General features: G+C 38.9%; 1 long non-coding RNA gene across 1 annotated transcript in view; it reads right to left on the reverse strand.

The window, feature by feature from the left end:
• LOC135315016 (uncharacterized) overlaps positions 1-8,662 on the reverse strand; it is a 41,704-nt gene extending 33,042 nt beyond the window's left edge. The window contains exons 1-2 of the long non-coding RNA XR_010374449.1: positions 8,581-8,662; positions 5,067-5,129 (exon numbers count right to left, since the gene is read on the reverse strand). This is a non-coding gene — a long non-coding RNA (uncharacterized LOC135315016). The remainder of the gene's footprint in view (positions 1-5,066; positions 5,130-8,580) is intronic.
• Positions 8,663-10,965: the final 2,303 nt, after the last annotated feature.

Below are 10,965 nucleotides of genomic sequence, written 5' to 3' on the forward strand. Positions count from 1 at the left end.
GTATACATTTATCCACCAAGAATATTATTCAAGATTCTTTGCTTGATAAACTCATAAAGCTCCATTCCAGTGCTCAAGATTAGATGAATATAGTAATAATAGTACTTCTTAGCTTTAATATCAGAGAAATATTAGAATTGAAGGATCCTATGATGTCAGATATGCCACTCCTCTTGTCTGAGGCAGGATCAATTATTTCCACACTACTTTTGTCCACATTTTATCTTTTCTGCTTTTTAAGATCCTAGTATCCAGCTTTGTCAGCCCACCGTAAGTCCAGCACGTAGCTATAGTGAAAGTGAGAGCTTTCTTTATATACAGTCTAGCTTTCTTAATACACAGCCTAGATCTTTCTTCCTAAAAATCATGTCTACTGTGGTAGAGATGGATAATGATTGACTACTATCTTTTATACAATAATATGTAATATTATGTTAAAATTCCAAGCATTATCGTACCCCACTGTAAATGTTTCTCTCTGGACTAAACAAATACATGTCTGTCAATTTTTAATTTTTATTTTTTTTTTTCCCTTGGAGATCATGTTTTCTAAATTCTTAAACTGCTCTTTTTTTTGCATTCTTCTATAACTTTGCTTCAGGTGATGAGCCCAATGCTGGAAACAATGTTGCAACTCGGGCTGTGCTCCGCCTGAGTAGAGAAAGATAATTATATGTGGTAGCTGGCTGACTACACTTTTACTCCTCCGTTACATAATAACATTTGTGTTTTATTAATTCAATTTTACAAAAACACCATTGCATTGACACGTTTTCCTCACACTCCCATTTACTTTTTTGTTAATGCCTAGCAATATTTCCCCATTAACATACTCCATTTTTCAGATATCCTTTCTTATGAGGATGTTTGATGGTTTCTTCGTCAGTGTAGATCCTCTGTAATGTTTCCATTGAATTTCCTCTTCTGTGTTTTAGACTCATTTAGCATTTTATTGGTTTTTTTGGATAGCAGTCCCTGAATCTTACAACAAAATTTTAGGTGCAATTTACTCTATTAATAGAGATATTGAATAATGTCATGCTAAGGAAAGGGCTCTGTAGAATTCACTAATGGCCGTAACCTTTTTTTTTCCCCAAAGGTTTTCAAGAATAAATTTAATCATAACCATACCTTAATGCATCTAGCCTGTCTATGTTTTATTTACCTTTCTAATTTTCTACTGTCTTATGCTTCAACCACTTTGTTGAGAGTCTGTGTTAAACATCTGATCATAATGATTTTTATAAAGACTAAAACAAGATGTCAAAGAACTTTTCATTACTGCATTTTTAAACCTGTTTGAAAACTCGTCCTAATGTTATCCTTTTACATGTGTTACTAATTGTGAGTTATTGTGCTCTTAACCTTTGTCATACTGGTCTATGTTATTTTGCATTTACTCAAGGACATTCAATACTGGTTTTTCATTTATTTAATTCATCTTCTGGTCTTTAAGGATTGCCTGATATGCCAAATTTATATTTTCTTATTGTTATGTTTACTCTCATGTGCAATAGGAAAAATAAAATAGAAATTAAAGGTAATATTGAAAAGAAAAGTGGATGAAAAGTGGAAACATACTATTCTGAGCACATTTCAGATGTCTGTATTTTCATTGTTCTTTTTTGATCTTCTGGGGTATTTTTTATTTTTAAATTAAATTTTGTTACACAGAGTTGTTTATATTAAAAACAGTTTCATTTTTTCACCACAGTATTTTGTAAGAGGAAAACTGTTTCATAGAGTGCAGTCAAATCTAGGTGTTCCCTAAAAGGACACAATTTTAGCACAGCTTTCAAGTGTTTTTTCTCCTGCTTTGCCTTTCAACACCAGCTGCTTCTGCACCCTGTTTAAATATAACTTAATATGTCCTTTGCACACAAAACGTTTAGACATATTTTATAGCATAAGAAGCACTAAAAACTAGACAAAATTTGACTGAAAAACAATGGCATGTATTTGTTGGATTTTTTATGCACTGTAAAATCTGTTTTAAGATAAGATGATATAGTTGAACTGCTAGTAAATAAAATGATCTTACCAGGATCTCGTAGCCTGTAGGACTTTTTGAGATGAGTATTAAAAACGTAGCACGCAAAGTTATCTCAAAGTTATTTACCTGTTATGAGAATTTAAATAATTAATTCTGTCAAATTGTCTGTAGAGCTTCTTATACACTAGGACCGGAAATCTAAATAATTTATTTATTTAGATTTTTAATTTCACATTTGTGAGAGTCTGGAGGTTTTCTTAAACAATACATAGATGAAACTTCCTAAGCAACCACTCATTTTTTTTTTCTAGCTTATATAGGGAAAAGAAATCAGTAGCCAGACAAAGTACCTGTATTTAAAAATGTGCCAATTATAATTTAAGACTCATAAGCCAGGCTGCCCCAACCTCCCTTACAGTTGCCCTTGTGGTGGTGTTGCCAACAGCTGGTGCATCTTTGGGTAGCTCTCAATCAGTAAGGCTCTCCAAAGGTGATCTTAGAGGCAGAATTCAGTTTTATCCATGATGATAGACTCCAGGGTAGTGTTATCTGAGGAGTACATATTCCCCATCTAAATTCAGCAAATTCGAAACAGTCTAATGCTGGTGAATTTCAAGATGAAAATTTTCTCCCTTTTTCTGGAGTTTACAAATTCAGTGGTTTGGATGGGCTACATGGCCCCATCTGTGGTCTGGCCACACCTGCAAGCCTGTACATCGTTATGATAAGAGTAGTCTTAGGAGGAATCCAGCAGCGTGTTTCCCTTGCAAAAAATTCCTTAGAGCCAGTGTCTGCAGTCACTTATCACACTCACAGTATATGTATGAGTAACCAGTGAGCCTCTGGGAGTTGTCATGCCTCACATGGGAGACCAATTCTCTGATCACACTATCACAACTGCTTTATTTCCTGCTCCTGGGCAGAGAATTTGGATAATATCCTGAAGAAACACTGCCATGAGTAGTTTTCACCTGGCAGTCAGCTGGGAGACAGGGTCAGAAGCAACTGTGCCTGTAACATGCTTTGAACTAGGACAGTAACTCTTTGATTGCTCAGGAAAGGATATTCAGCAGATACATGGTGAGATATAGTCTCCAAAGTGGCAACTAAGCTAGCAGCTGAGAGCATTCTCCCACTTCAAGAGAGTAATAGTTACTCCCACACCTTGTGCTCCTACTTCCTCAGAGACATAAGGTGTCCTGATTTCAGCTGGGACAGAGTGAAATTTCTTCGTAGTAGCTAGTATGGGGCTGTGTTTTGGATTTGTGCTGGAAACAGTGGTGATAATGAGATGTTTTTGTGGTTGCTAAGTAGTGCTTACACTAGTCACGGACTTTTTCAGCTCCCCGTGCTCTGCCGGGGGCACAATTAGCTGTGAGGGGACACAGCTGGGACAGCTGACCCCAACCATATGATGTCATGCTCAGCATATAAAGCTGGGGGAAGAAGAAGGGAGTAGGGAATATGAATATTCAGAGTGGTGGCTATTTGTCTTCTGGAGTAACCATTACCCATGATGGAGCCCTGCTTTCCTGGGGATGGCTGAGCACCTGCCTGCCCATGGGAAGTAGTGACTGAATTCCTTGCTTTGCTTTGCTTTGCTTGCATGTGTGGCTTTTGTTTTCACTATTAAAATGTCTTTATCTCAGCCCATGAGATTACTCTTCTGATTCTTTCCCCCATCCCACCAGGGAGGGAGGGAGTGAGGGGCTGCATGTTGCTTAGTTTCCAGCTGGGGTTAAATCATGACAGGAGGACAGCAGAGAGTGAGTAAAAAGCAAGGATTTAATGTTCAGAACACACCTTTAAAGATTTTGGGGAAGGCAAGAATTTGCTGAAATGAAGATCTCAAGGATCTTCTATGATTTGGGGCAGACAGATACGAAGTATTAATTACACTAAAGAGCAGACTAATTGCCCATCCTGTTAATTCACAAGCAACAAATCTCTTCTCATTGTACAGAATTGGAAAAAGTTGAAATCAAATAACACTTTATAACATTATTAAACCTTTAGTGGGCATCTGATTTTACTTAATTTGTTTACTGTAAAAAGATTTTTCTGTAATTTCAGTTGAGGTGACAGAACGGCTAGTAATACTTCTTTGTAATATGATATAATTTTCTGGTATTTTATGATAGGGAATAACTTACCTGGTGTTGTCTCTGAGGGGAATATCTGAGCTTTGATTATAGTACTTTTTATTAATTATTATGGCAAATAAAGTATTGCCAAGGTGAAGGACTGAAAATACCAGAATCATTCCTTAGAAGGTCATGAGACAAGACTTCACAAGTTTTAGCTTTTATTTCTTTCCCAAATAACATAAAAAAGAAAGGTAAAATATATCTTATTGCAGGATTCAAAAGTGAATCTCTAAGAAAAATGTCAGCCTTATGTCAAGTTCAAAATAACAAGCAGTGAAACAATTCTGTGGATAGGAATTTTTTGCCTCATTTCTCTTGCTAAGAGGGCTTTTTCAGGATTGTCGATTGTTCCACAAACATGCTACTACACGTAAGTGTCATACTTCAGTATTCATTTTCCTAACGTCCATTTCTCAGTCACCTAAAAGTAGTGAAAGGCATTTTTATTGCTTGTGGAAAAGGATAATCTTTTTCTTTCAGGGAGACCCTTACCATAAATCTATTGAAGCAAGTAAAATTAGTGCAAAGTTGGTCTAAAATTAGCGTTATGACTCCTCAGTCATTTCTATGGAAATAATTTTGTAGAACACATATAGACACATGAAATGGTATTATCTACATAGACAGGTACCTCTGTTTGTCCCTATTTGTCCATATAAAAATTCAGCAATTGTCACTACTTTTTGAAATAAAATTAACTTGCTCTTATCCCTTTGATTAATTCAGTTCATATTCCTCATTACTTTGGAATTGCTGTGTCTAAAAGTATAAAGGGTGTGAGCTAACCTCAATTAGGTAGAATCCAGAGTGTCACTGTCAGTCAGTTCTCCCTGTGTCAGTGGTGCCTTGCCTCAGTCTCACAGCAGGTTCAACCCATAGAGCAGCCCAACACAATGATTTTACTTGTACTGCTAGAAGCGTTACACTTAGGATAAGATGCTCAGAATACGAGTTGTAGCTTTTGAAGGGTCAGGAGGTAAAGAATCATTCTGTAAAGAGAAAAAATAAAGTCTGTGTCTGGCTAAAACCCTGCACAATAAAAGGTTCATCATATAGAAAGCTGTATGAGCAAATACCTCAGAGCAAACAGCCGTAGATAAACCAATTTTCATTTGCAAATAGAAAATACAAAATATAATAATTATTTAAATTATTAACTTTTTTGTTTTGTTTTGTTTGCAACTATTTCTTTTTTGCTAAACCCTGAGTAACACTGGATGCAGTGAAAAAGTTCCTGCCTGTATTTCCTGTTCCTCTACTGGATGATACATTTGTATGTTTGATGCAACATTTTTTTTATCATACCTGCATATCTCTGTAAATTTGAGGATAGTCAGCAGGATCTCAAGCATACAACTAGTTACAAAATAAACTAGTTTAAAAATATAAGAAATTTCCACAGGTATTTTTTTTTTGTTTGGTTGGTTTTGGGTTTTGGTTTGTTTGTATTTGGTTTTTTTTAACTAAGGCTTAAACATATTATAGAGGTCTTGTGCATTCAGGCACCTACGCCATGGCATGCAGTGAGGATCTGGTTGGCTATCCACAAGCTCACCTATACGGTCAGTGAGTGAAGAAACTGTGTGGGACAAAGTTTTAAGGTATTTATAAGGTAATGGCCATAAAAGTTGAAAAGTCTCTCATTTAGTAGTACCTTGATAATGAATGACGTATTCTGTTCTTCATTTGTACCATACACTTCTGAAAGTTGTGTTATACACATGCACGTGAAAACCAAGTTTATTCCAAACTTTCAGTGTTCTTTTTTTCAGTGCCTCCCCAATGCTAAAAAGCATTATAGACTTTGTTCCAAAGAATCAAGTACTTCTATAAATACTGAAGTTTTTATCATGTTGCAAAGTAAATTAAAAAAGACTAAATCAGCTGATTTAATTTATTCATTACATTTAGTTCACTGGGTTGATTACGTTAGTGTGATGTTTATAAATTTCTTCTGTTAAGCATCTCTACAAGCAACAGTGAACAAGCAGGAAGGCTAAGAGGTTGATACTGACTTCAAGGGAGCTCATAAAATCCCTCTTATCTTGATGCTGATCAGCCTCACATTTTAATCCTCTAGCAAAACCTTCAGCCTCCATCTCTTTCCAGTGCAGCTGTTTCTGTTTACTGATATATTTTCTTTTAGAGGTCTGAACTGGCAATGCATTTATTCTTGCTACTATTGTGTAGGCCTTAAGAAAACATATTGGATGAGTGGACAGTGAGATGGATAGACAACAGCAGAACTCAGAGGGTTGTTATCAATGGCGCATTCTGGATAGAGGCCTGTAATTGGTGGTGTTCTCCAGGGGTCTGTGGTTCAGTCCTGTTTAATATATTCATCAATGACCTGGAAGAAGGGACAGAGTGTACCCTCAGTAAGTTTGCTGATGATACCAAGGTGGGGGGAGTGGCTGATACCAGAAGGCTGTGCTGTCATCCAGTGAGACCTGGACGGGCTGGAGAGCTGGGCTGAGGGGAACCTGGGGAGGAACAACCCCATGCACTGGTAGAGGTTGGGGGCTGAACTACTGGAAAGTGGCTCTGTTGAAAAGGACCTGGGAGTGCTGGTGGACAGCAAGCTGACCCTGAGCCAGCAACGTGCCCCTGTGGCCAAGAAGGCCAATGGTATCCTGGGCTGCATTAAAAGGAGTGTGGCCAGCAGGTCGAGGGAAGTTTTCCTCCCCCTATACTATGCCTTAGCATTTGGAGTACTGTGTCCAGTTTTGGGCCCCCCAGTTTAAGAAGGACAGGGAACTGCTTAAGCAAGTCCAGCAGAGAGCTACAAAAATGATCAGGGGACTGGAGCATCTCTCTTATGAGGAAAGGCTGAAAAACCTGTGTTTGTTCAGCCTGGAGAAGAGAGGACTGAGGGGGATCTCATCAATACTTATAAATATCTAAAGGGTGGGTGTCAAGAGGATGGGACCAGAATCTTTTCAGTGGTGCCCAATGACAGGCCAAGGGGCAATGGGCACAAACTAGAACACAGGAATCATAGAACCATAGCATCATAGAATCGTTAAGGTTGGAAAAGACCCTTAAGATCATCAAGTCCAACCACTAACCTATCACTGTCAAGTCCACCATATTCTCAAGCACCACATCTATCCTTCTTCTAAATACCACCAGGGATGGAGACTCAACCACCTTCCTGGGCAGCCTGTTCCAATATTTGACAACCCTTTTGGTGAAGAAATTTTTCCCAATATCCAACCTAAACTTCCCCTGGCACAGCTTGAGGCCATTTCCTCTCGTCCTATCGCTTGTTACTAGGGAGAAGAGACCGAACCCCGCCTCGCTACAACCTCCTTTCAGGTAGTTGTAGAGAGCGATAAGGTCTCCCCTCAGCCTCATCTTCTCCAGGCTAAACAGCCCCAATTCCCTCTGCTGCTCCTCATCAGACTTGTTCTCTAGACCCTTCACCAACTTCGTTGCCCTTCTCTGGACACGCTCCAGCACCTCAATGTCCTTCTTGTAGTGAGGGGCCCAAAACTCAACACAGTACTCGAGGTGCGGCCTCACCAGTGCGGAGTACAGAGGCACGATCACTTCCCTACTCCTGCTGGCCACACCATTCCTGATACAAGCCAGGATGCCATTGGCCTTCTTGGCCACCTGGGCACACTGCTGGCTCATGTTCAGCCACCTGTCAACCAACACCCCCAGGTCCTTTTCCTCCAGGCAGCTCTCCAGCCACTCCTCCCCAAGCCTGCAGCGTTGCATGGGGTTGTTGTGACCCAAGTGCAGGACCCAGCACTTGGCCTTGTTGAATCTCATACCGTTGGCTCTGGCCCAGTGATCCAGCGTGTCCAGGTGCCTCTGTAGGGCCTTGCTGCCCTCCAGCAGATCGACTCTTCCACCCAGCTTGGTGTCATCTGCAAACTTACTGAGGGTGCACTCAATCCCCTCATCCAGATCATCAATGACTGGCCCCAACACTGAGCCCTGGGGAACACCACTCGTGACCGGCCACCAACTGGATTTGACTCCATTCACCACCACTCTCTGGGCTTGGCCATCCAGCCAGTTTTTAACTCAGTGCAGAGTGCACCTGTCCAAGCCGTGAGCAGCCAGCTTCTCCAGGAGAATGCTGTGGGAGGCAGTGTCAAAGGCCTTACTAAAGTCCAGGTAGACAATGTCCACAGCCTTCCCCTCATCCACTAAGCAGGTCACCTTATCATAGGAGACCAGGTTAGTGAGGCAGGACCTCCCTTTCATAAATCAGGAAGTTCCAGCTAAACATGAGGAAAAGCTTCTTTACTGTGAGAGTGCCAGAGCAGGGGCACAGGCTGCCCAGGGAGGCTGTGGGGTCTCCTTCCCTGGAGACATTCAAAACCTGCCTGGACGTGTTCCTGTGCCCCCTGCTTTGTGTGTCCCTGCTCAACTAGGGGGGGTGGTTGGACAAGGTGATCTCCAGAGGTCCCTTCCAACACCTACCATTCTGTGATTCTGAGATATTTTGCATCTTCGTAGTTCTTTTCATTGTGAATTGCTTTGTCACATGAAGTCAAGAAATTTTCATGCTGGAAGAGACCAGGGTAAAACTCTTCATCACTAGCATTTTTATTTAATCCTGTTAAATATTATATAAGCTAAATACATGCTTGCAGTTTTCCTCTCCTGATTTTCTCTCTGGCAAAAATATTGTGAGGTCTCTAGAGCTCCTTTAAAGCAAAATAAAAATAATAACATAAAAACCCTTTTCTTATGTCTTTACTGCTCTGAAAACAACAGATACTATCAGTTTCCACTCAAATCATTGAAATAAAACATTCTTTCAGCTTGGGGTCAATGCACACATACCAGTACAATTCCATGCAAACCTCAGTCCAAAAGAGCTTATTTCCATGATCTGATCCGACCAAGTATTTGTCTGCCAGGAAAATTCATTGTTACTGAGCTGAGATCTATGCCAATTGTATAGCACCACGCATTACAGCACATTGCACGCTTAAAGTGGTCCTTGGAAAAAAAAGAACAAAGAGACGAAAACCTTGCTAACACTACCTACTGACTAAAATGTGCAGTTTCCTTTTAAGATTTGTTTCCTTTTAAGATTCAAACGTGGTTTTAATTTTGGTGTTGGTTTGTAGTAGGGGTAGAAAGAGGTTTGACAATATTCTTTCCCATGTGTCCCATAGCATACATTTCTGCTAATGAGCTTTGATTTGGCTATGCCAGCTTGTATGGTGCAGCGATCTAACATTCCTTGTTATTAGATATGTGTGCGTTCCAGTTTCTGCATAACAAATTCATTGTACAAGGCTTGATATCTGGAAAAGGCAGGTGAAACTGTACATCACTGAGTCTTTTAATTACTTATCCATTTTTGAATAGTGAGGCTAATCTTTTATTAAACCTCTAACCCAACATTTTCAAACTCAGGTTCTCCTTTGTTTGGGATCTACAGTCTTCACTTACACACTTAACTTTAGGTAGAAATCTGAAGATGTTGCCATTAACTCTAAAAATGCCTTTGTCCTCACCTACACTTGCTCATAGCCATATTACTCCATGGACTAAATCTGTGGGCAGGAAGAGTACCTGAGAGCCAGAACTTGTCAAATAAGAGCACTGGGATTTTAGTGCTCCCCACCTCTGGTACAGATTCAGACTGTGGATTGACTCCTGTTCTGGCAGTGTATCCTCCATGTTATTAAGATTCTTGCATGACTGTTATTTTTTCTAATCTTTTCCCCTTTTAATACATTTTATTTTATTCTTCCTGGTGCATTTATCAGTCTGTCTTTTTTCAGTGAGCAAGTCTTCTACCTATTACTCTCTCACATCTTTTTGCTTTGGTTACTAAGACCTACAGTTTATTTTTCTGGAGCTTCAAGAGAAAATGGTAGTCATTCTTTCTGAATTCCTCTGATAAACAGTAATGAATTATATGCTTCACTTAATTATATCTTTTCTTGGGTTACAAGTTAATACATTTTTTCCTTAACTTATCTCTTAGTGCAATCAGCATTTTCTTTCTTTTTTTCCATCAGAGTGACTAATTATGAATAAATGGGATGAGGAAGCCTCATTCCACATAAAGGGTCTGTAAGAAGTAAGTCAGGGAAGGAAATGAATGTCAAAGACAGAATTTCATAAGTTATTCTTGTAATTTCTTGGTTCAAAAGAGGAAGAAATTTTGTGAGAACATTTACTTTCATACAGGTTCCACAGTCCAAGTCCTGGCCATCCTCCTAAATTAGCCAAGATTTCAGACAGTTCTGATCTTGAATCCGTTGTGTTGGAAAAGATATGTAAAAAAGCCAAACCAAACTGTTAAGGTCTGTTACAACCTAAGGATTGCTTCAAAAACAAGAAGTCTAAAATGGATTTGGTCTGAGTCTGAAGTTTTGCTTTTTCAAAAAAAAACCAACAACCATCAAAATACCTTGTGCATCTATATCTTTCTATATAGACCACTGAATGTATTTCAACTTCAGATTTTCTAGAAAACAAAAATAACTACCAGTCTCCCTCCATTTACCTCCAACCATATAATGCTGTATTGTTAGAAAACATTAAAGTATGTATTTCTTTTTCTGTTCTTTGAGAAAAGTAAGATCTGTAGGGACAAAAATTAATTTCTCCTTCACTTATAATTTTGTCTAATAAAAGATATTACCACTTTCCTGCAAATATTGTTCTCCCTAAAAAACAATGGAACAACAACTATTATATTTTTCCTTTTATTTAATGTGACTTAAATTTGCAAAGACTAAATAATGTTACTGTTCCTTTTATAATAATTTATAAAATTACTCAAGAAACCTCTCAGGTCTCTACATTCATAAAAGGTTCTGGCTGAAATTAAACAGCATG

This window comes from Phalacrocorax carbo, chromosome 9 (genome assembly GCF_963921805.1).
Source record: "Phalacrocorax carbo chromosome 9, bPhaCar2.1, whole genome shotgun sequence".
Taxonomy (NCBI): domain Eukaryota; kingdom Metazoa; phylum Chordata; class Aves; order Suliformes; family Phalacrocoracidae; genus Phalacrocorax; species Phalacrocorax carbo.